Genomic DNA, 23,937 nt, shown 5'->3' with positions numbered 1-23,937 from the left:
AAGGATTTTGTAACTTGCTTGTGAAAGGCTCACACCACCACCCATCCCATGAACCTGCAATGCATTTTCTCACATCTACTCTTGGTTAGGATGATTCCAAATGACTAATGAAGCATGGGTTATACAAAGTTGAATCCTAATTGTCTTCCTTTGCTTATTCCAGGTGTAAAAGCAAAGGTACGACCATCACATTAATGTTCTTTGCATCCCCTGCTGCATATGGTTGTGTTGATTCTTTATTCAATTGTCTTCTTCATGACTTTGTGAAATTACCTTGGCCTAGCTACATAGAGTGGCTAAGCTCCTTAGAGTTGCAACATTATTGTGAATGAGCAGAGAAAAAAAGAAATGTGTTAGATGGTGAGAGAACTGTCTCATGGATGGTTGGTCAGATATAATAAGAAAAAAGATCAAAAAGAGATTGCAATTGTGACATTGGGCATAAATGTCTTCTAACAAGCATACAATAAAACATAGAACATCAGAGAGCTTAGGAGTGCAAAAAGACAGTCTTGTCCATCACGAAAAGCACTCTGTACCCCCTGAAATATCATGTCTTCAGGAAACACACAATATTTTTTAATAAAGGTAGCTCCTTTCACAGCAAGATTTACAAGTAGTGATTTTAACATCACAATCATCAACATTTCTGATTGTAGATCCAATCGTTCACATTCAGGAGATGTCACGCTCTAGGCAAAGCCTTGGGTTGCTATATTCTATGTGTCTTTTCTAACCCTACTGTCAACATCCTTACTTTTTTAGAAATTAGTTCCTTATCTTGCTTCCAAGGGCAGACCTATTTTAATGTTCTTCTCAGCCCACTGTTAGGTACCACTGATGACTGATGACTGTATCGCTTTGGGATGAGTACAGTGAGGAATAATATTCTTCCAGGTTTAGAGGATGTCTGGCTGTGGAACAATAGTACATGGAACAGACCTACATTTCACTCTTCCTCACATAATGCTATTATATTTTTCCTGTTTTTCCACCTAGTGACCAGATCACTGGTGCATATTCTACTGAATGTAGTCAGGTTTCATGATCTGCAGTTGTATTGTTTGTTTAGTTTAAGGGTACTTTTCATCTCTGACTCCTTTTTCTTTGTTTTTTTCATTTATTTTAGCTTACAGTTCCTGCCAACCCCCGAGGCGGGGTTTGATGAGGACTGGGCAGCAGCGGTGCACTTCATTGGCTACTCACTTTAGTACCAACTATCAAAATATACAAACATTTCAGGCGAATTTACCACCCCACATGTTGGGAATGGCGATAAATGCCCCCTCATCCTTGATTTCACACTGAAACAAAATGCAGTCTGCGCGACCTTAAAGATGCTGAGAGCCTTGAATACGTTAAGTGGTATGTATGTGTTTTCATGCATATGTTTTGAAGTGTTTAATATATATAGGGAGTTGAATATAATCAAGCATCCTAAATGTTTCTTTGATTAGATTTTTCACTTATTGATAGAAAAAGCCTGGGAGGGCTCTATTCCTCAGGGTATTTAGGGCTGAAAATAACTCCAGTTATGCTTCCAAGGAATTCACACAAGGATCCCTGGCAGGTGTAAATGCATTCACAACTTCAGATTCCTCCTCTACCAACACCAGGAAGTATGAAGTTGGAAATTCCGCTCAATGGATGGGAAGAGAGTGTCTCAAGGCATGTTTGTGTTGTAAGTTGGGAACCCCTCAATAGCATGTCTATTTGTGTACGGTCACAGTCTGCAATTCTATCCTATTCCACTCTGGAAATCAGGGCCGGACTGGCTATAGCGGGCACCGGGTAATCCTCCGGTGCGCCGCACGGGTGGGGGCCAGCTTTGGGCCCCTGGGGGCTGATTTTGTTACAGGGCCGGTTTTGCAGCATACCAAAATCGGCCGAAAACCGGCCCTGGCAAAGAGCTCGGCGGCACCCCCAACCCCCCGAGGGGGGGTAGCCGAGCACTTTGCCAGGGCCGGTTTTGGTTCCCAGTCCGGCCCTGCTGGAAATGCTCATAATCTAACTCCATCAGAGAGCTTCCAGATTGTGCATAGGAACAGACCACCCACCACAGCAGGGGGGAATGTAGGCAATGGTTTTTCTTCATGAGGAGAGATGCCTCCCATGCAGAGAAAAAGAAAAACAAAAGTGTACAATTTCACAAGCTGATTTATTTCCCCACTCGTAATATTGTGTTCTGTGCTACTTTCCGGCTATACTTGTTTGAATCCTTGTGAAGAGAAAACGCCTATACATTAAGTTCACCCAGAGCTCCAGGATACCATGATAAAGTTCAAATAGGAGACGAACAATAATTAACATGGGACTCTTGACATGAAAACTGATGGTCTATTTGCTTAAATGCTGCTTACCTGAAAAAAACAATAACTAAAAACGGGTGGGTTGAAGGTCCAAGGGAATATTTAACGACCACACAGTTACAGCCCCCTAAGCACAATATGTACTACAAAAAGAATAACTGTGGGTCTACAATAAATCTATGTGTGCCTAGATGACTCTATGTGTACTTTAAGTGTGTTAGTAGAGCACACAACAGGATATCGCACAATGTGAAGAAATATCCATCAGTTACCTTTCCTGTGCCGCCCTTTCATCATTTGGACCACTTCTCAGAGTGGAGTGTCCTTGTTGTTGCCACCTCACTTAATCTTAAATAGAAATGGCTAATTCTGTTGAATAGAGGACTCGAAGAGCTAGTGGCTGGTATATGTTAGTAACTGAAAGCAGTGCATAAAGAAGTTGTGAAAAAGAATAAGTGCTCTATTTAAAATTGGAGAGTGAACGCAAACAACATTTTATTCTGGTGTCGTTCACTTCCAACAGGATAAAAACAAATCAGTGCAAAGGGCCAGTAGATTCAACAAATAGCTACTGGCTGGATGTTCTGGTCGACATGTTTCTGCGGTTATTTAAAGATCCTAAAGGTATCTACCGCTTCATCAGGACCTAAATATTTGCTACTGCTTTAAAGTAATTAAAGAAAAATTGATACAGATATCACCTGTTCAATCCGGATAGTCCACCTGTATGTAAAGGAGATATCCCAGTATTCAAGTCATCAAGACACACACAACATAGATAAAAAGACATATAGAAATAAGACAACAGTACTGTAGTTAGTATAAGTGATCTTATGTCATAAATTTTATGCGAAACAGTTGCTCAATATGTGGGTTCTATTCGGTCCATCTTAATGTCCTTGTTATATTCTCCTTGTCCTCAGCTTGCATCTCGTGCTGAGCTCGAGCTGCCGCTTCCACTACATGACCAATGTTCGGTCCTAACGGCCGTTATTGCCCGTTTGGTCCCGGTCTGGTTGGTCGGGTTTTCTACGCTCTAACATAAATAAATTCCCTTACTGAGCTAACATCGTTGTACGACATCGTCTTTCATTTATAACATTTTGGCGACTTGCGGTCAAGGACGAAGGCGGGAGATAGCCGAAGACAGAGAAAAGCGGAAAATGACGAACAACATGTCAAAGAAATAAAGCGGAAGACCCGACCAAAGGAGAACTCTTGCGGTCTAGTGAGAAAGATCGCTCAAAGAATTGAAAATATCGTAAGCCTCAACCGAAGGTACGTTTAAAATAACTCACCGGGGAAGGATATAGCTGTGGGTGAAGCGTGACGGAGCAGTAACTGAAAGCCCTCAGCCCGTCAACGCAGGCAACAGCGCCTCGGTGCCATCGTGGTAAAAAGGGAAATCACTCTCTGAACCGAAAGGCAACATTGGTGAGCCCCACCACTGGGAAAGACTATTTAAAAGAGCAACGCGCTCAAGGGAGTGAAGAACTTTGATAAATTAAAAAAGATAGCGCACTCGAGGTGAAGTGCATTTAAAACCAACACAAGCATCGATTTGAAACGACGTTTGTCAAAATACAGACAACAGTGACACACTCACTTTAAAATACAGTGTGTCATACAATTGTCAATTAAAACAGCAGTGACACACACACTTATACGGAGGGTCACACGAAATGCAGACAACAGTGACACACTCACTTTAAAATACAGTGTGTCATACAAACAAAGACTGCAGTGACACACACTTATACGAGAGATCACATCCTGATTTAGCATTTGCTATTTAATATTTAAATTGTTTATCTTGCTGTAACTTTAGCTCAGTATTTACACCATGAATGTAAACAATACCATCCAAGCCCCTGTCCCTTTCTTGAGTGCCCCGGGTGAGCCATCCATGGAATGGGATAACTAGTGTGAAGCATTCGAGAACTACATCGTAGCCCTAAATGGCACAACATTTTCTGCCATCAGGAAAAAGGCTTTATTACTAGGTGCCTTAGGGAAGGAGGGACAAAGAATTTTCAAATATTTACCGAGCCCACCCTTAGATATTGATGATGTATATAAAGATGCTTTGTTTAGATTATATACAAGGTTTGCTAAGCAAAAAAGCCATTTACATGATCCTATGTCACTTGTTTTTTTGTTCTTAAAGTGAAAATTGCGTATTCTAAGCAATGTCTTCATTTTATATTCTGCTGTGCATTCTTGCTTAATTTGCTCTAATATGCTTTCCTTTTCCACTGTTTAAGGAAAGGAGATGTGTTATATTCTCCTTGTCCTCAGCTTGCATCTCGTGCTGAGCTCGAGCTGCCGCTTCCACTACATGACCAATGTTCGGTCCTAACGGCCGTTATTGCCCGTTTGGTCTCGGTCTGGTTGGTCGGGTTTTCTACGCTCTAACATAAATAAATTCCCTTACTGAGCTAACATCGTTGTACGACATCGTCTTTCATTTATAACAGTCCTCTAGCTCACCTTGGATACAAGAGGAACGTGCTTCTCCTCACCTGGCAACAGCTCAGGAAGATGGTGCACCGCTCTATAATGTAGAGAGATCAACATATAAAGTCATAATAAAAACCTTCGCGAATGCTAGACAGGAAAGTGCTCTGTATAGGACATAAAAAACCTCTCTTCCTTCAAAAGGAATTTTACGGTGAATTATGTTCTTTCTTACTTATCATCCTAAACTCAACAGTTACCTCACCATGTTTATTAAGAGGCATTGTTATCTCTGTGATCTCATAATGTCTCATAAAATTCCTGGTTAAGGGAACTATGCTCTCTCTCCCCCCTCTCTCTGTAGATCTATACGAAGAGGCTTGGACCTGGCATGTGAACCTGTCTCTTCTGTTATTGGCTGAAATGTGTGTCATCTATCATGTTTTGTTATTTAGTCAAAGTACCCAAGCACTGTAATCACTGTTAAACGTGGGCGGTATATCCTCTAGTACCAACTTGTCTCACTGTTTTTTTATTATATCTCTGTGCCGCGTAGGTTGCCGATTTTTTATGTTAAGATGCTTATTAAGGATACTTAATCAGGGTATCTCGGTACCACCGTAGTTCTGAGATTAAGTTACCATGATTGTATTAATTTTAGAGAGCCCGGAGACTCTGCGGGTAGAAGCCCCTCCTTTCTTTATTGTTCAGGCACCTTTTCTTTACGTTACGGTTTTCTTTGGTGTACAATGTTGCCAGCAATCATGACGTGACCATTTTATTCTGTAGCGCGCATTTCTCCCATGTCTTAGAGACATATTTATTACAGGCAGCGTGCACTTACCTGCCCGTCGGTACACCTTGCAGCCATCTGGGCTGTATGGGGAGGTGCCGGGGCCGCGTAAGTGGACATTTTTTGTTTCTTCCTTACTGTCGTGGGATTGGTTCTACAGAGCGTCATCCCTTCGCGACTGAGGATCATGGGGGTTGTAGTCTGCTTGTCCTTAATCCTCGATTGCAGGCGCGTCATTGTGAGGAGACAGTCTGGGCCTCATGGGAAATATAGTTTTCCAATATTGAGATATACGATCTCCGATTTTTAACGTCCCCCGTTCTATTGCACATTATTTTTGGTTATATGGAAGGGGCATATAGGATGTGTTCACAGCGAATAGTCCTAATTATGTTTATTTTCATGGAGAATTCGTGCGACATTTCATGTGGCAATTCCTTACGCCGTCTATATTAGTAATCTAGGACGGGTCTTGAAATTCTGCAAATGGTAATATTGCCTGTGTGTAGTGCCCTATCTATGCTCCCAATGTGACTGGCATTTTATTGAGTTAGTTAGGCAGGTAGTCTTTAAGACTTTTCAGGGAATCTTTGGCTACGCTTAACTCAGAGACTAGCTTAATCATTTGTGATTGTGCTCATATGATGGGTATTTTAGGAGAGAGAAATATACCTCCTACTGGCATCATGGTGTATATTAGATAGCTGGCATATGTGCCCGTTCTCTCCCTCACAGACATTTGGTATTTAACACTGATAGACTGACAACAAACGTGACTGACAACAGGGGTTACTGACTATGGATGGACAATGCAGAAGAACATATCATCGAAAAAATGTTTTATTCAAAATTATATTTATTAGAATTTGGTTTTAAACATTTATTGCTGATCAAGCATTGATTATCATGGTGTGCATTTAATGCTTACTATGCATCACATTACATTTCAGTGTGAATATACATTTCATAAAATAAATATAGGTGAATACAAAAGATAATATATATACAAAAGTGGGTGTTATAATCACAAAAGCATGGCTAAAGATATTTTGACATTGCTACGCGCGTTTCGGCCTTGAGCCTTCATCAGGAAGCCATGATATATGTTCTGAATGTACCAGTATTTAAAGTATAACCGCGATGGCTGATGGTGCACTCTAGATCTACTTGTGTGGTCACTTGAATTCCAGGTAAAGCCACAAGGGTGTTACTTTATACTGCAAGTAAGGATGGTGCGGTGGATATGCATGTTGCTATCCTGCAGTTTAATGGTGTACAGACAACTACACCGGCAGTTCCCGTATGTTCAAAAAGGACGTTTAAAGATTACTGAATATGAGGACGGCACTGCGTCATATAAAGGGATACAAATATGGTTACTGAAATGCGAATTCGAACTTAGTTTAAAGCGTGAGAGCTATCCAATCTGGATGAAGAAAGAAAAGTGGAGATGTCGCTTAGAAGCCAGGTAATATGGTCTTCATGAGTGTATATTTCTTAACTTCGATGGTAGAAAGGGAAAATGCTGCAGCACTTAAGCTTAAATTAAAGATATCCTCCGATGGTGGAGTCCGGTGTAACAGCGTCTCGACAGCAGTCAGCAGCTTGAACTGACTCACGCTTTAAACGTACAAACTAAGGGGTCGATTAGGATGGCGGACGGAAGAGCCACCGCGGCCCGTGAGTAGGCGGAAAAAGCCTTTTCCGTGTCCGCCTGCCGCGGATACTCCGTCCGCCATATCAGGATAGGAAAACGTGTCAAATTTCCGTCCGCGACGGAAAAGCACGCTCCGCCGGCCAACTACACACGACCACGCGGCGGACGGAACACATCCGGACGCTCCGCCATACGCACTGACGTCTAAGACCGTCCCCCCAATCAAGATGGCGGAAAACACACATAAAACCGCAGCGGAAAAACAACCTGTCTGAACACGGCGGAATCCCCACAGCGAACATAGGTGACACAGCCGAGATACCCACCGCAAGCTGACCACCACCATGGACCCGGCGCTACACGCTTTCCCGATGCTCTTCGCGATCCACCACGTCCTAGTCATGGCCTACTATGGACGACGACGCAGGTAAGGCACAAACCATTGGCTGGCTGGAGGTGAATACCAGCAAGGGACGTGACGTAGGGAGGGGGAGTGTCATGTTACCGAAACCACTGATGAGAAGCAAATACGAATACACATTTGTAGTACGCAAGCAGGAATGACAACGACAGACCACGAGACTTGATAGACTACCTTTATTGTCCAAAATAGGGGTCAAATCACAGTGTATGCGTGAGCATGGGCAAAGTGGGCACCAGAGCAGGTACAACATAGCAGGTAACGAGAGGGCAGTATGCAGTATCAGAGCATCAACAGGGCATTGTGCAGTACAGAGCAGGTACATCAGAGCAGGTAACGAGAGGGCAGTATGCAGTATCAGAGCATCAACAGGGCATTGTGCAGTACAGAGCAGGTACATCAGAGCAGGTAACGAGAGGGCAGTATGCAGTATCAGAGCATCAACAGGGCATTGTGCAGTACAGAGCAGGTACATCAGAGCAGGTAACGAGAGGGCAGCATGCAGCATCAGAGCATCAACAGGGCATTGTGCAGTACAGTGCAGGTACATCATAGCAGGTAACGAGAGGGCAGCATGCAGTATCAGAGCATCAACAGGGCATTGTGCAGTACAGAGCAGGTACATCAGAGCAGGTAACGAGAGGGCAGTATGCAGTATCAGAGCATCAACAGGGCATTGTGCAGTACAGAGCAGGTACATCAGAGCAGGTAACGAGAGGGCAGTATGCAGTATCAGAGCATCAACAGGGCATTGTGCAGTACAGAGCAGGTACATCAGAGCAGGTAACGAGAGGGCAGCATGCAGTATCAGAGCATCAACAGGGCATTGTGCAGTACAGAGCAGGCCCATCAGAGGCAGCACGTGACAGGGGCTAAGTGCATCAACAGTCCATTGCACAGAACAGATCCATCAGAGGCAGCACGTGAGAGGGGCTAAGTGCATCAACAGTCCATTGCACAGAACAGGCCCATCAGAGGCAGCACGTGAGAGGGGCCAAGTGCATCAACAGTCCATTGCACAGAACAGATCCATCAGAGGCAGCACGTGAGAGGGGCTAAGTGCATCAACAGTCCATTGCACAGAACAGGCCCATCAGAGGCAGCACGTGAGAGGGGCTAAGTGCATCAACAGTCCATTGCACAGAACAGGCCCATCAGAGGCAGCACGTGAGAGGGGCAGTATGCAGTATCAGAGCAACAACAGGGCATTGTGCAGTACAGAGCAGGTACATCAGAGCAGGTAACGAGAGGGCAGTATGCAGTATCAGAGCATCAACAGGGCATTGTGCAGTACAGAGCAGGTACATCAGAGCAGGTAACGAGAGGGCAGCATGCAGCATCAGAGCATCAACAGGGCATTGTGCAGTACAGTGCAGGTACATCATAGCAGGTAACGAGAGGGCAGCATGCAGTATCAGAGCATCAACAGGGCATTGTGGAGTACAGAGCAGGTACATCATAGGCAGTAAACGAGAGGGCAGAATGCAGTATCAGAGCATCAACAGGGCACTGTGGAGTACAGAGCAGGTACATCAGAGCAGGTAACGAGAGGGCAGTATGCAGTATCAGAGCATCAACAGGGCATTGTGCAGTACAGAGCAGGTACATCAGAGGCTGCACAACTACGTGTCCCTACCAACCCGTCACAGGGACCACAAGAGTGCCACGCAGTTCTCAATGGACACACCATGTGAAGTAACATTTGAGTGAAGTGTACAGCACCTCACATCACAGAATCAGGGGGACTGCGTGAACTACCTGCCTCGGACACACTGGCAGCACCAGCAACAGGAGTGTGAGACACAGCCACAGCCCGAGTGACACACACATGGGCCACGGACCCAGACACACTGGCAGCACCAGCAACAGGAGTGTGAGACACAGCCACAGCCCGAGTGACACACACATGGGCCACGGACCCAGACACACTGGCAGCACCAGCAACAGGAGTGTGAGACACAGCCACAGCCCGAGTGACACACACATGGGCCACGGACCCAGACACACTGGCAGCACCAGCAACAGGAGTGTGAGACACAGCCACAGCCCGAGTGACACACACATGGGCCACGGACCCAGACACACTGGCAGCACCAGCAACAGGAGTGTGAGACACAGCCACAGATGTAGTCACTGACACGTGAGCCACTGACCCAGACAGACTGCCAGCACCAGAAACAGGAGTGTGCAACACAGCCACAGATCTCCTAACTGACACGTGAGCCATAGACCCACATACCCTGCCAGGATCTGCAACAGGAGAGGGCACAACTGACACTGTGCCACCATCTGATACATGAGAGTCAACTGCACCAGCGCCACTGGGACAACTGAAATGATGAGCCACAGGGCTGTATGGGCCAGGAGGCAGGGTGGGCCTGGGAGCTGGGGATAGCTCACCTAGAGCCAAATCGGGGTTGGCAGGTGTCAATGGTGTGTGTCTGCGTTTCTTAGGGAGGTGTGAGTGCACCCTGGACAGGACTGGACTGCCAAGTGGTGGGGACTCCAAAGAATCACCACCCAGCATAGGTGGAGCAACTGCTGCCGGTGATCTGGTTTCGGGGGATGTGCTGGAGCCTGCTTGTCGTTTGCTCTGTGCCTGCCGCCTGGACTCGGAATGATGTGTAATGGGGGATGCAACAACAGGGGACGCCCTCCTCTGCTTCTGACTGGCCTGGATGGGAGTGGAGGTATTGGGGGAGTCCGCCGCGGAGACATCAGTTTGGCGTTTAGTAGAAAACATCAGCCTCAGTGCAGCCAGGGGTGAAGAGTGCCTGTCCTTGATAGCGCCATTGTCCATGCTAGATGCCTTGTCCGTAGGATGTGCCTTATCCTTAGGTGGAGTGTTGTCTCTGGATGTAGCCTGTGCCCTGCTCGCCGCCCTGTTCCTGCCAGCAGGCTTGTCGTCTGTGGTGCACCTGTCTCCAGCAGACACCTGCTCTCTGTGTGTGTCCCTGCCCTTGGGAGTGGTCCTATCCACTGCTGTGGGCCTGCTCTTGGGAGTCTCCCTGCTCTTAGTAGGTGCCTTAGTCTTCTCACTGTCCTTGGGAGTGTCCCTTACCTCTGCTGTGGTCCTGCTCTTGGGAGTCTCCCTGCTCTTAGTAGGTGCCTTAGTCTTCTCACTGTCCTTGGGAGTGTCCCTTACCTCTGCTGTGGGCCTGCTCTTGGGAGTCTCCCTGCTCTCAGTAGGTGCCTTAGTCTTCTCACTGTCCTTGGGAGTGTCCCTTACCTCTGCTGTGGGCCTGCTCTTGGGAGTCTCCCTGCTCTTAGTAGGTGCCTTAGTCTTCTCACTGTCCTTGGGAGTGTCCCTTACCTCTGCTGTGGGCCTGCTCTTGGGAGTCTCCCTGCTCTTAGTAGGTGCCTTAGTCTTCTCACTGTCCTTGGGAGTGTCCCTTACCTCTGCTGTGGGCCTGCTCTTGGGAGTCTCCCTGCTCTTAGTAGGTGCCTTTGTCTTCTGACTGGCCTTGTCCAAGGAACAGTCCATGGACATGTGAGTATCCCTTGCCTTGGGAGTACCTTTCGTGTTGAATGCCTGTGTAGCTCCGGAAGGCATGTCCCCCAACAACACTTGTGGATCCTGTGTGTGTACTCCAGTGCATCTGACGTCGTCTACGTGAACAGATTTAGCTGATCTAGGGGATGGGGTCTGTGCCCTGCATGCCCTGACGTGCTGTCTGACGCTGCTTCTAGTGCAATAACCTGTATTTGAGTCCTGTTCAGAATAATCACTACCCCCTGAGACATCCAGCGGTGTAGATGGGGAAACAGAAGTAGCACCCTGTTCATTCGACTGTACTATTGCAGACAACACACTGCTTGCCAATGACTGCACTGTCCTATGTAGACCTGCAAGATCGCCATGCATCCCTTCCATGAATGCCACCACCTGCCCCAACTTCCTATCATGGTCCTGGAAAGCATTTGTCATATTGGTCTGCCCCACACACAGCTGTCGCAGCAGATCAACGGCCTCAGCACACAGTGCATTTTGGCTCACCGTGGCAGGGGCAGCGGTGCCTGCACCGAACGCCACTCTGCTCCCCCTACTCCTCCGGCCACGAACAGTACATGGTGCATTAGCAGTTATCCACCAAGCACTCGTCTTCAAATATAGTCTGTTAGATCCCAATGTTCAAAAATCGTTTATTCCATCAGTTCTTCATCAGATTTCTTCATCCAATTTATGACAAAATACCAGCCAACACGTGTTTCGTCTGATCAGTATATGATATACAGACTTCTTCAGGGCATTACTCCTAATGCAAATAATTGTAGTTCGTAATCCTCACGGTTCAATCTAACTCTTCAACGAACGCGACCGTCTATGGATGATTGAGGAGCTGATACGCGCCCACTGTTATGAGGATAGCGAGATGTTTTGGAATACTTTTGAGAGTCTCTGACTTCTGACTAGAAACGAAGCAAGCCGGGAAGCTATAAATTGGATTGAGATTCTACTCAAAGATTAAGCCTATAGATACGAGGATAGCGAGATATTGCGGAATATTTACGAGGGTCTGATTATGACTATGCCGGTTTTGCAACTTTGAAACGAAGCAAACTAAGAAGCGATAAATTGGAAGGTGATTCTACTTATACATTAAGACTGTTACTTCGTTTGGATTGGATTGAAGAGTTAGATTGAACCGTGAGGATTACGAACTACAATTATTTGCATTAGGAGTAATGCCCTGAAGAAGTCTGTATATCATATACTGATCAGACGAAACACGTGTTGGCTGGTATTTCGTCATAAATTGGATGAAGAAATCTGATGAAGAACTGATGGAATAAACGATTTTTGAACATTGGGATCTAACAGACTATATTTGAAGACGAGTGCTTGGTGGATAACTGCTAATGTTTAGTCATTTTGACATTTATTGAGTAGTGGTAACCTACTCTCTCCACTTAGAGCACCAATTGGACTTGAACCTGTGTCTACTTGCTTACACACACTGTGCGCTCCATATTAACTGTTACCACTATAGTACAAGTACATGGTGCAGTTGGCGGAAGTGTGGGCCCTGTGTGCTGTCTTCCGACAGTAGGTGATGAGTGCCCACTCCCAGTCTGTGACAACAGTGCAGGCTCACCAAGAGTGTCCGACGAGGAGGACGATGGTGTCTCCACATGCGAGTCCTCAGGGACGGTCCTGTCCCCCTCTCCGGCGCTGGCCTCCTCCGTGTCAGTCTGCGTGTGTGCGAAGTCTGAGCCGGACTCATTTCCTCAGCTACTCTCCACCGTCTGTGGCTGAGTGTCCTCTGTCAAAGCTGAAATGCACAGAAAAGATGTGTGAGTCATGGGCACACTCACGTACAGAAGGAACAGGATAGCCAAATCACATAGCAGACAAAGGTTTAGGAGCCCTCATCCTGCACATGGCCCACCCCTACCAGTCATCCTCACATTTTCTGCCATGGGGCCATGGACCACTAGGGGATGTGCTTTAACACTCAACTACTAAGCAAGTGGCGTGTCAACATGGCGGACCTGGATGTCAAATGAGTACCACCCAATGGGACCAAAATGGCATCACAGGCATACATACGCAACACGGAACTCAATAGTGTGTCTGTGCACCAATACATGCATAGCACTCACAAGTTTCCTACACAGACAGTATGCTCACCGCTAGTTTGCTGTTGATCGGCACTCAGACGTTCGGCCAGTTCAGGATGCGTCACTGCAATGATACGGTGCATGAGAGGGGTCATGGAGCGTCGGGCCAGACGGGGCGTCCTTGGAATCAGGCCCAGTGTTACTTCCGCTACATTCTTGCTCAGCCTGGAAATGTCGTCCCAGCGTTTGTGGCAGTGTGTATGTCGTCTGTTGCACACCCCCAATGCCCGTACTTCCCGTGCTATGCTCCTCCACAGGTCCTTGCGAAGGTGCAGCTTGACCTAGCATGATGGGAGACAAAAGGGTTTAAGTCAGTGGACAGGTGGCCTGTCACACACATAGGGGCAAGACGTTACTGTCAGCAGCCATGCACAATCAGGAACATATGTCTAGCCCACACTACACAGCTAAGATAGAAATAGGCCTGATCATTTGGCCCCCTCATGCACACCAACATGTCCCACACTGCACTTACCACCCGTCCCGGTGCGCCGTAGAGGCGTCCATAGTTGCGGAGTACACCGTCCACGAGGACATCAAGCTCCGCGGCGGTGAAGGGTCGAGACCGGATCTCTTTGCCACTCGACATGGCAAGATCACGGAGTATGGCACTAGAGCAGCAGTCGGTGTCAGCTCAGCAGCAGCAGCAGCAGGTCGAGGTGATGGTCACAGGCAGCAGTCGGTGGTCAGCTCAGCAGCAGCAGCAGCAGGTCGAGGTGATGGTCACAGGCAGCAGTCGGTGGTCAGCTCAGCAGCAGCAGCAGCAGGTCGAGGTGATGGTCACAGGCAGCACTGGTCCCCAGGGTAGGAAGTTTCATTTTGGCCAACACACATATATAGGGCCCTCAGCACGTGTCAGTGGCATACGTCGCCAGCAATTGGTCAGCCCTGGAAGCGTGATCGTGAAATGGGCCAATGACTGGCCCTGTTGTTGCGGTGCACAGCTTCCGCTACTTGCCATTGGCCGTATGCGGCCAGCGTCCCTCTTCCCATTGGCTGCATGTGCAGGGACCGTCACGGGCACACATCGGCAACCGCACGTGCAAGCCTCAGGCACGGATGCTTCAGTTGCAACAATGTACTATCACTGGCGCCTCCATGGCGGTGCACGTACACAGCGGGGGAGGTGCAGGACTATACACCCTGCAGATGTACTCAATGGACATGCCAGTTCATGACCCCCCTTACAGTCACCTTGCATCATCCACCGTACACCGGCCGGTGCGGCCGGGCCATGAGCAACCGCCGTGCCCGGCCATGAGCTACCGCCGTGCCCGGCCATGAGCAACCGCCGTGCCCGGCCAAGAACACAACCGCCATGGCCGGGCACGGCGGTTGTTCATGGCCGGGCACGGCGGTTGTTCATGGCCGGGCACGGCGGTTGTTCATGGCCGGGCACGGCGGTTGCTCATGGCCGGGCACGGCGGATGTTCATGGCCGGGCACGGCGGTTGCTCATGGCCGGGCACGGCGGTTGCTCATGGCCGGGCACGGCGGTTGCTCATGGCCGGGCACGGCGGTTGCTCATGGCCGGGCACGGCGGTTGTTCATGGCCGGGCACGGCGGTTGCTCATGGCCGGGCACGGCGGTTGCTCATGGCCGGGCACGGCGGTTGTTCATGGCCGAGCACGGCGGTTGCTCATGGCCGGGCACGGCGGTTGTTCATGGCCGGGCACGGCGGTAGCTCATGGCCGGGCACGGCGGTTGCTCATGGCCCGGCCGCTCCGGCCGGTGTACGGTGGATGATGCAAGGTGACTGTAAGGGGGGTCATGAACTGGCATGTCCATTGAGTACATCTGCAGGGTGTATAGGCCTGCACCTCCCCCGCTGTGTACGTGCACCGCCATGGAGGCGCCAGTGATAGTACATTGTTGCAACTGAAGCACCCGTGCCTGAGGCTTGCACGTGCGGTTGCCGATGTGTGCCCGTGACGGTCCCTGCACATGCAGCCAATGGGAAGAGGGACGCAGGCCGCATATGGCCTTTGGGAAGTAGCGGAAGTTGAGCACCGCCAAGGCGGCGCCAAATATGTGATCTTGTCAGACGCTGCACCGTGATGTGTTGTGTGCAGTTGCGTCATGAGGGATGTGAGCGTGATTGGGAAAGGTCATATGTCATACAATATAGCATGTGTGTCCATACAATGGCCATCGGTCGGCACACAATGGGCAACAGATGTGCATTTGTACGTGTTGACGTCGGGTTTGACCCTACAGACGTTGTTACATCTTCACAACTACACAGTACATCACGGCTGTGTGGCCAATTAATGCATCTGTTGTCAGTTTCTTGTTGTGTCGAGGTGACTACAGTGGTGGTGGTACACATGCATTCCGTGTATGTGATTTCTACGTTGTGTCACCATGCATGTCATTACCGTATGCACATCATTATTGGTGGTGGCATTTGTGCTTGATGACATGGCGTGTGTAAACTTATCGTTTGTGTGCATGCAGTTGCATGAGTGTCTGTGATGTGTCTACGATACATTAGGGTGAAGACTGAAGTTTTGTCAGTAAGGTACACATGTGATGGAGTTGTACACGTATGCGTCGTTTGTTAGTTGGCCAAAGTAACATCTCTCTCCCACACAGGAGGGCTCCAAATGTGCTTCGGCCATACACTGTGCTGGAGGATATGGTAGACGAGGAGGTGATTCGGAAATTCAGGCTGGATCGACGTCGGTTGCTGGAGCTTGTGGCTCAATTGTCTCCTCATCTGCAGCCACGTAGAACGTATCCTGGCTCGTTTACACCCACTGCAAAGGTCATGGCGGTACTACATTTCTTCGCTACTGGCACATTTCAGTATACAGTTGGAGGTGCCGGGGGGATGTCACAGGCCATGTTCAGCACGGTTCTTCGGGATGTGTTAACAGCTATGATGCTGTACAAGGATGAGTACATACATTTCCCACGGCCGGAAGAGTTGCCAGCTGTCAAAGCTGGTTTCTATGCACTGGGCCACATACCTCACGTTGTGGGCTCAATTGATGGCACGCACATCGCGCTCATTCCACCACGGGCACGCGAACAAGTGTTCAGGAATCGCAAACACTTTCATTCGCTGAACGTGCAGGTGGTGTGCCTGGCGAGCAACATCATCTCCCATGTGTATGCAAGATTTCCTGGATCCGCACATGACGCCCACATCATGCGGACCAGCAATGTCCCACGACTCATGGCAAATCTGCCACCCGGTCAGGCGTGGCTTGTTGGTGAGTGTGCAGTGGGGACTCTTGTGATCTCTGTGTTGCATGGGGTACCCACCATATCTTGTTCTGATGTTTGTCTCTGTCATCCCCCTACATAGGCGACTCGGCTTACCCAAACCGGCCCTGGCTCCTCAGTCCCCTACGTAATCCGAGGACGGCGGGTGAAATGCGGTACAATGAGGCACATGGAAGGACACGGAGAGTCATCGAACGTACTTTTGGACTGCTCAAGTCTAGGTTTCGGTGCCTCGATAAGACCGGAGGGGCCCTGCCTTACTCACCAGGAAAAGTATGCAAGATCGTGATTGCCTGCTGCATACTCCACAACCTGGCAGTACGCAATGACATTGAACTGCTGTTGGACCCTGAAGACGAAGGAGTTCCTCGGCCTCCCATCCCACCCATGTCGACTGATGAGGATAGTGGTGAGGAGGAAGGTGTGGGCCAGAGGCGCCAGCTCATAGATCGCTACTTCCCTTGAATGTGAGTATCTACCTCTAGTGGCGGTTGACAATGCCTCATGTATGTTTGCTGGTGTTGTGTGGATATGGGGTTAATCAGCTGGGTGTGGTTTGTGATGGTTGCACATGTGTGTCTTCATGTCTTTGGACATAGGAGTGTCCATGATGTGTGTGCTCCCATCCCATGCTTGTGTGATGGTTGTCGTTTGTGTAATGTTGCTGTGCATTGTGTTGTGATGTGTGTGAATCTCTTTACTGACGTGTGTTTGCTGTCTCTGGTTTTCGCTAGGTCACTCCGGCAGCGCCATGATCATGTGCGACTATGATCCCTGTACCTGTTTACGTCTGTATCTGATGGCAATCATGTGAATAAACATGGAGGCAAAACATCATTGTGTGAGTAAATGCAATTTATTGACAGGTTGTGCTTTTGTGCTGGTGAATATTTACAAGTAAGTGGGGGGGAGGGAGTTGGAGTTGAAGGTAATGGCAGATGAAATGTCCGTGCTGACACCACATTGGGGGGTGTCAGGCTAGTCCAGCAGACCAGTGGCAATGATTGTCTATGTGGGACAGGATGCTTTGCAGGGTGAATGTCTGGCACAGGCATTGGCATTGTCATGGTCGTCCCCTCTTGGAGCGTGTGCCTGGCGCTCCAACACTGCTCTCAGCCACTTCCTGCCTCGGCCGCCCCTCCGTCTCTGAGGTGGTACAGAGTCAGCTGGGAGGGCAGGTTGGTGATGGGCCACATCCGTCGCCAGGGGCTCAGGTGGTGGTGGCGGTGGTGGAGGCGGAGGCGGAGGTGGCGGGGGAGGCGGAGGTGACGGGGGAGGCGGAGGTGACGGTGGCGGTGGCGCTAACACACTTGGTGGAGGGGGGGGGGGGTGTTCCGGGCAACCCATTCCCTCCACATCGTTGCCTGCTGGCCCATGATCACCAACATCTGGCCAAGGATGCCAGAGATTTCGCGCTGGACGTTGGTGTTGTCCACTGAGTCCTGGTGAACACGATCAGCGTTTGCCTGGGACCGGTCGTATGTCACCTGGCACCTGGCAAGAGCTTGTAGGGACTGTGCCACTGGCTCGGGTAGCTGTCCTTCCTCTGCACGGCGGTGTGTGGCTCGCCTGATTGGCTGTTGTCCCGTTGCCTGTGTTTGTGGCCCACTCACCCTGCTTGTGTGTGGGGCCGTTGGACCAGCGTTGCGCGCTGGGTTATGCTGGGTGGCACCGGCAGGAGTCGTGGTGCTGGTGGTAGTGGTGGTACTGGTGGTACTGGTGGTACTGGTGGTACTGGTGGTGGTGGGGACTGTGCAGATCACAGAGACAGGTGCCGCTGGAGTCACACATGCGACGTTGGTCGGTCCCGGGAGTCCCTGTGAGCCAGATGGCCCTGGCTGCGTGCTTGGTCCCGCTCCATCCTCCGCCCCGGAGCTGACTGTGTCCTCGTCACCAGAGAGTCCTGTAGGTGTGGGAGGCGAGGCTGGCGGCCGGGTACTGCTTTCCCCAGTCAGTTGACGATCACCTGAGGGACAAGATCGAGCTGGTCAGTAATTTGGACAGTACATGGTTACATTGATTTGTAGACATTTCTGTTTCCTGTCGCACACACCCCACCCTCCACCACCACCACCACCACCACCCTCCCCGTGAACATGGGGGCCTGTTGGGAGTTGTAGTTTGGGCCTCTCACACACCCCACCCTCCACCACCACCACCACCGCCCTCCCCGTGAACATGGGGGCCTGTTGGGAGTTGTAGTTTGGGCCTCTCACACACCCCACCCTCCACCACCACCACCACCACCACCCTCCCCGTGAACATGGGGGCCTGTTGGGAGTTGTAGTTTGGGCCTCTCACACACCCCACCCTCCACCCCCACCACCACCACCACCCTCCCCGTGAACATGGGGGCCTGTTGGGAGTTGTAGTTTGGGCCTCTCACACACCCCACCCTCCACCACCACCACCACCACCACCCTCCCCGTGAACATGGGGGCCTGTTGGGAGTTGTAGTTTGGGCCTCTCACACACCCCATCCTCCACCACCACCACCACCACCACCCTCCCCGTGAACATGGGGGCCTGTTGGGAGTTGTAGTTTGGGCCTCTCACACACCCCACCCTCCACCACCACCACCAACCTCCCCGTGAACATGGGGGCCTGTTGGGAGTTGTAGTTTGGGCCTCTCACACACCCCACCCTCCACCACCACCACCACCACCCTCCCCGTGAACATGGGGGCCTGTTGGGAGTTGTAGTTTGGGCCTCTCACACACCCCACCCTCCACCACCACCACCACCACCACCCTCCCCGTGAACATGGGGGCCTGTTGGGAGCCATGGACATGTTAGTGTGTTGGTGTCCAACGTGCATGGGTTGGGGCGTGGGGGATGTTTCTTCTCAGTTGTGTGAGCCTGACCATGTCGTGCTGATCGTGGTGCTTGGTTTGTACTCACCAGTCTCTTCTCCTTCGTCAAGTCCGTCTAGGCTCTCTGGGTGTAGTATCACCAGCACCTTCTCCTCCCAATCGGTGTAGGGTATGGGCTCCGGGGGTGTGCCACCGCCAGTAAGATTGGCTCTGGCGAAGTTTTTCGCTCGGATGCCCTTGACCCTGGTCTTCAGGTCATGCCACCGCCTCTGAATGTCATGCTTCGTCCTCGGCACAGTCCCCGACGCATTCACCCGAATGACGATCCTGTCCCACATGTGGTTCTTTTGCGCCACGGTCGTCTGCTGGACTTGGGCCCCGAAGATGTTGGGCTCAACACGGATTATTTCATCTACCATTACCCGCAACTCTGTCTCCATGAATTTCGTTTTTTTTTTGGGTGCCATGGTGTGTGGTGCTCAGTGTGTGAGTTGAGTGAGTTGGGAGGTGCAGGTGTGTGGTGTGTGATGTGTAGGATTTGTGTGGTGGGTGTTTGTGTGGTGGGTGTGGTAGGGTGGTGGGTGGGTGTCTTCTATGTGATTTTATGTGAGTTAGCAGTGTCTCGAATGGCCCTCTTGCTGGCAGCAATGCTGTGGTGCAAAGGATTGTGGTTGTGTGTGGGTGTCTTTTTGTAGTCGTGTCTCAATGGTTGTTGCGAGTCAGGTAGTAGGTGGGCGTGTTGACTTGTGTGCATTATTGGATAATTGGGACGTGTCATGGTGGCTTGTGCTTGGTGGGGGGGGGGGCCTTGTCAATGTTCGTATGTTTGCTTAGGACTTGCGGTGCACTTTCTGACATTTGTTAGGCGCTAGGGATGTTGTGCGTGTTGGCCTTCCGCAGTGATGCTGTGGTTCTCGTAGCATTGTTTCCGCCGCGGACGTGGATGGCTGTGAGTTCCGTGGTACGGGCGGATTTATCCTAATTGCGGCCAGGGAGTATTCTCAGGTATGGCGGTACATGTTTTATTTTCCGCGGTCATTTCCGTCCGCGGCAGTGGTTGTTCATTGGACTCCGTCCGCCGCGGACGGACTTGGTTGTGTTCCGTCCACCGCGGACGGTGTTGGTTGTGATCCGTCCGCCGCGGTCGGAGTTTCGTGACATGAATATCCTAATCCCAACCGCGGTTTCTCCGCGGCGCAGCCGGGAGTAAAATTTCCCCCACCATGGCGGACAGTACCCATTTCCGTCCGCCATCCTAATCGGCCCCTAAGTTTGAATTCGCATTTCAGTAACCATATTTGTATATTCACACTGAAATGTACTGTGATGCATAATAAGCATTAAATGCACACCATGATAATCAATGCTTGATCAGCAATAAATGTTTAAAACCAAATTCTAATAAATATAATTTTGAATACATTTTTTTTTCGATGATATGTTCTTCTGTATTGTCCATCCATAGTCAGTAACCCCTGTTGTCAGTCACGTTTGTTGTCAGTCTATCAGTGTTAAATACCCACTGTCTGTGAGGGAGAGAACGGGCACATATGCCAGCTATCGAATATACACCATGATGCCAGTAGGAGGTATATTTCTCTCTCCTAAAATACCCACCATATGACCACAATCACAAATGATTAAGCTACTCTCTGAGTTAAGTGTAGCCAAAGATTCCCTGAAAAGACTTAAAGACTACCTGCCTAACTAACTCAATAAAATGCCAGTCACATTGGGAGCATAGATAGTGCACTACACACAGGCAATATTACCATTTGCAGAATTTGAAGATCCGTCCTAGATTACTAATATAGACGGCGTGAGGAATTGCCACATGAAGTGTCACACGAATTCTCTATGAAAATAAACATAATTAGGACTATTTGCTGTGAACACATCCTATATGCCCCTTCCATATAACCAAAAATAATGTGCAATAGAACGGGGGACGTTAAAAATTGGAGATCGTATATCTCAAGATTGGAAAACTATATTTCCCATGAGGCCCAGATTGTCTTCTCACAATGACGTGCCTGCAATCGAGGATTAAGGACAAGCAGACTACAACCCCCATGATCCTCAGTCGCGAAGGGATGACGCTCTGTAGAACCAATCCCACGACAGTAAGGAAGAATCAAAAAATTTCCAGTTACGCGGCCCCGGCACCTCCCCATACAGCCCAGATGGCTGCAAGGTGTACCGACGGGCAGGTAAGTGCACGCTCCCTGTAATAAATATATCTCTAAGACATGGGAGAAATGCGCGCTACAGAATAAAATGGTCACGTCATGATTGCTGGCAACATTATACACCGAAGAAAACCGTAACGTAAAGAAAAGGTGCCTGAACAATAAATAAAGGAGGGGCTTCTACCCGCAGAGTCTCCGGGCTCTCTAAAATTAATACAATCATGGAAACTTAATCTCAGAACTACGGCGATACCGAGATACCCTGATTAAGTTTCCTTATTAAGCATCTTAACATAAAAAATCGGCAACCTACGTGCCACAGAGATATAATATAAAAACAGTGAGACAAGTTGGTACTCGAGGATATACCGCCCACGTTTAACAGTGATTACAGTGCTTGGGTACTTTGACTAAAGAACAAAACACGATAGATGACACACATTTCAGCCAACAACAGAAGAGACAGGTTCACATGCCAGGTCCCAGCTTCTTGGTATAGATCTACATAGAGAGGGGGGAGAGAGAGCATCGTTCCCTTAACCAGGAATTTTATGAGACATTATGAGATCACAATGCCTCTTAATAAACATGGTGAGCTAACCGTTGAGTTTGGGATGATAAGTAAGAAAGAATATAATTCACCGTAAAATTCCTTTTGAAGGAAGAGAGGTTTTTTATGTCCTATACAGAGCACTTTCCTGTCTAGCATTCGCGAAGGTTTTTATTATGACTTTATATGTTGATCTCTCTACATTATAGAGCGGTGCACCATCTTCCTGAGCTGTTTCCAGGTGAGGAGAAGCACGTTCCTCTTGTATCCAAGGTGAGCTAGAGGACATTAAGATGGGCGAATAGAACCCACATAATGAGCAACTGTTTCGCATAAAATTTATGACATAAGATGACTTATACTAACTACAGTACTGTTGTCTTATTTCTATGTCTGTATGTCTTTTTATCTATGTTGTTTGTGTCTTGATGATTTGAATACTGGGATATCTCCTTCACATACAGGAGGACTATCCGGATTGAACAGGTGATATCTGTATCAATTTTTCTTTAATCACTTTAAAGCAGTAGCAAATATTTAGGTCCTGATGAAGAGGTCTATACCTTTAGGATCTTTAAATAACCGCAGAAACATGTCGACCAGAACATCCAGCCAGTAGCTATTTGTTGAATCTACTGGCCCTTTGCACTGATTTGTTTTTATCCTGTTGGAAGTGAACGGCACCAGAATAAAATGTCGTTTGCGTTCACTCTCCAATTTTAAATAGAGCACTTATTCTTTTTCACAACTTCTTTATGCACTGCTTTCAGTTACTAACATATACCAGCCACTAGCTCTTCGAGTCCTCTATTCAACAGGATTAGCCATTTCCATTTAAGATTAAGTGAGGTGGCAACAACAAGGACTCTCCACTCTGAGAAGTGGTCCAAATGATGAAAGGGCGGCACAGGAAAGGTAACTGATGGATATTTCTTCACATTGTGCGATATCCTGTTGTGTGCTCTACTAACACACTTAAAGTACACATAGAGTCATCTAGACACACATAGATTTATTGTAGACCCACAGTTATTCTTTTTGTAGTACATACCTGAAAAAAACTACATCATTTACTAGTTACAAATGCCGGGGCAGATTTACACTCAATTTGCTGTGACTCGGTGTGACTTCAGCATTAAAATATGATGGGGCGCTGTGCCAAGAAGCTCCCCCTAAGTGATGCTCTGGCCCTCTGTCCTGTCGGGTGTGTCTCCAGAGCATGACTGGGAACCAGGGGTTCGGGGTGCGGCCGAGCTCTTTGCCGGGGCCGGTTTTCGTCCGATTTTGGTACAGGACCGCTATGGCCAGTCAGGGCCTGTGTGTCTCTCCTCTTCCGGTGGGATTTTGATGATGATGAGCAGGAAAGAGAAGGACGTCCTTACATGAGAGCAGGTCGCTTTCTGGCTGTTATGAAGTAGCTGTTCGCTTCCCCGATAAGATAGTATGTATTACAATTTCATAGTTTCTTGCTTCCCTATGTACGTTGTTGCTGTTCATGGGCTTGTGTTTAAAAAAGCTTCATGTTTCTAAGCCATTCTGCTCATCATCGAACACAGTGTTGTACAAATGATGATGAGATAAGTGGTAGAACTTATGCATGCTTGAATGAATTAATATATAATATTGCATACTTTGGTTGTACACACTGCTCACAGCTACACAGACATAATAGCATGCTGTTGAACTTGAAAGGCACTCTGGGGCATCACAAAAATGCACAGGATATCTGCCTCCCTCAGCATGTGCCCCAGCCCTGGCCCCCAGTAATTGTTGCTATGGCCTGGCAATGCTAGTACCCCCACGAACACATGCCAGGAATCTCCATGGTCGTGACTGGGGACAGACTGACTTTGCTACTGTACAGCAGCTGAGTGTATGCAGTGGGCTGAGTCATT

General features: G+C 48.9%; 1 pseudogene across 1 annotated transcript in view; it reads left to right on the top strand.

Moving 5' to 3' along the window:
- LOC144764023 (protein LEG1 homolog) overlaps positions 1-23,937 on the top strand; it is a 158,236-nt pseudogene that overhangs the window by 116,108 nt on the left and 18,191 nt on the right. The window contains exon 5 of the transcript XR_013596297.1: positions 1,130-1,365. The product of XR_013596297.1 is annotated as a protein LEG1 homolog (transcript). The remainder of the gene's footprint in view (positions 1-1,129; positions 1,366-23,937) is intronic.

The sequence above is a fragment of the Lissotriton helveticus genome, chromosome 6 (genome assembly GCF_964261635.1).
Source record: "Lissotriton helveticus chromosome 6, aLisHel1.1, whole genome shotgun sequence".
NCBI lineage: Eukaryota > Metazoa > Chordata > Amphibia > Caudata > Salamandridae > Lissotriton > Lissotriton helveticus.
The sequence above is the reverse complement of the archived record's forward strand: the minus strand, read 5'-3'. Positions and strand labels throughout refer to the sequence as shown.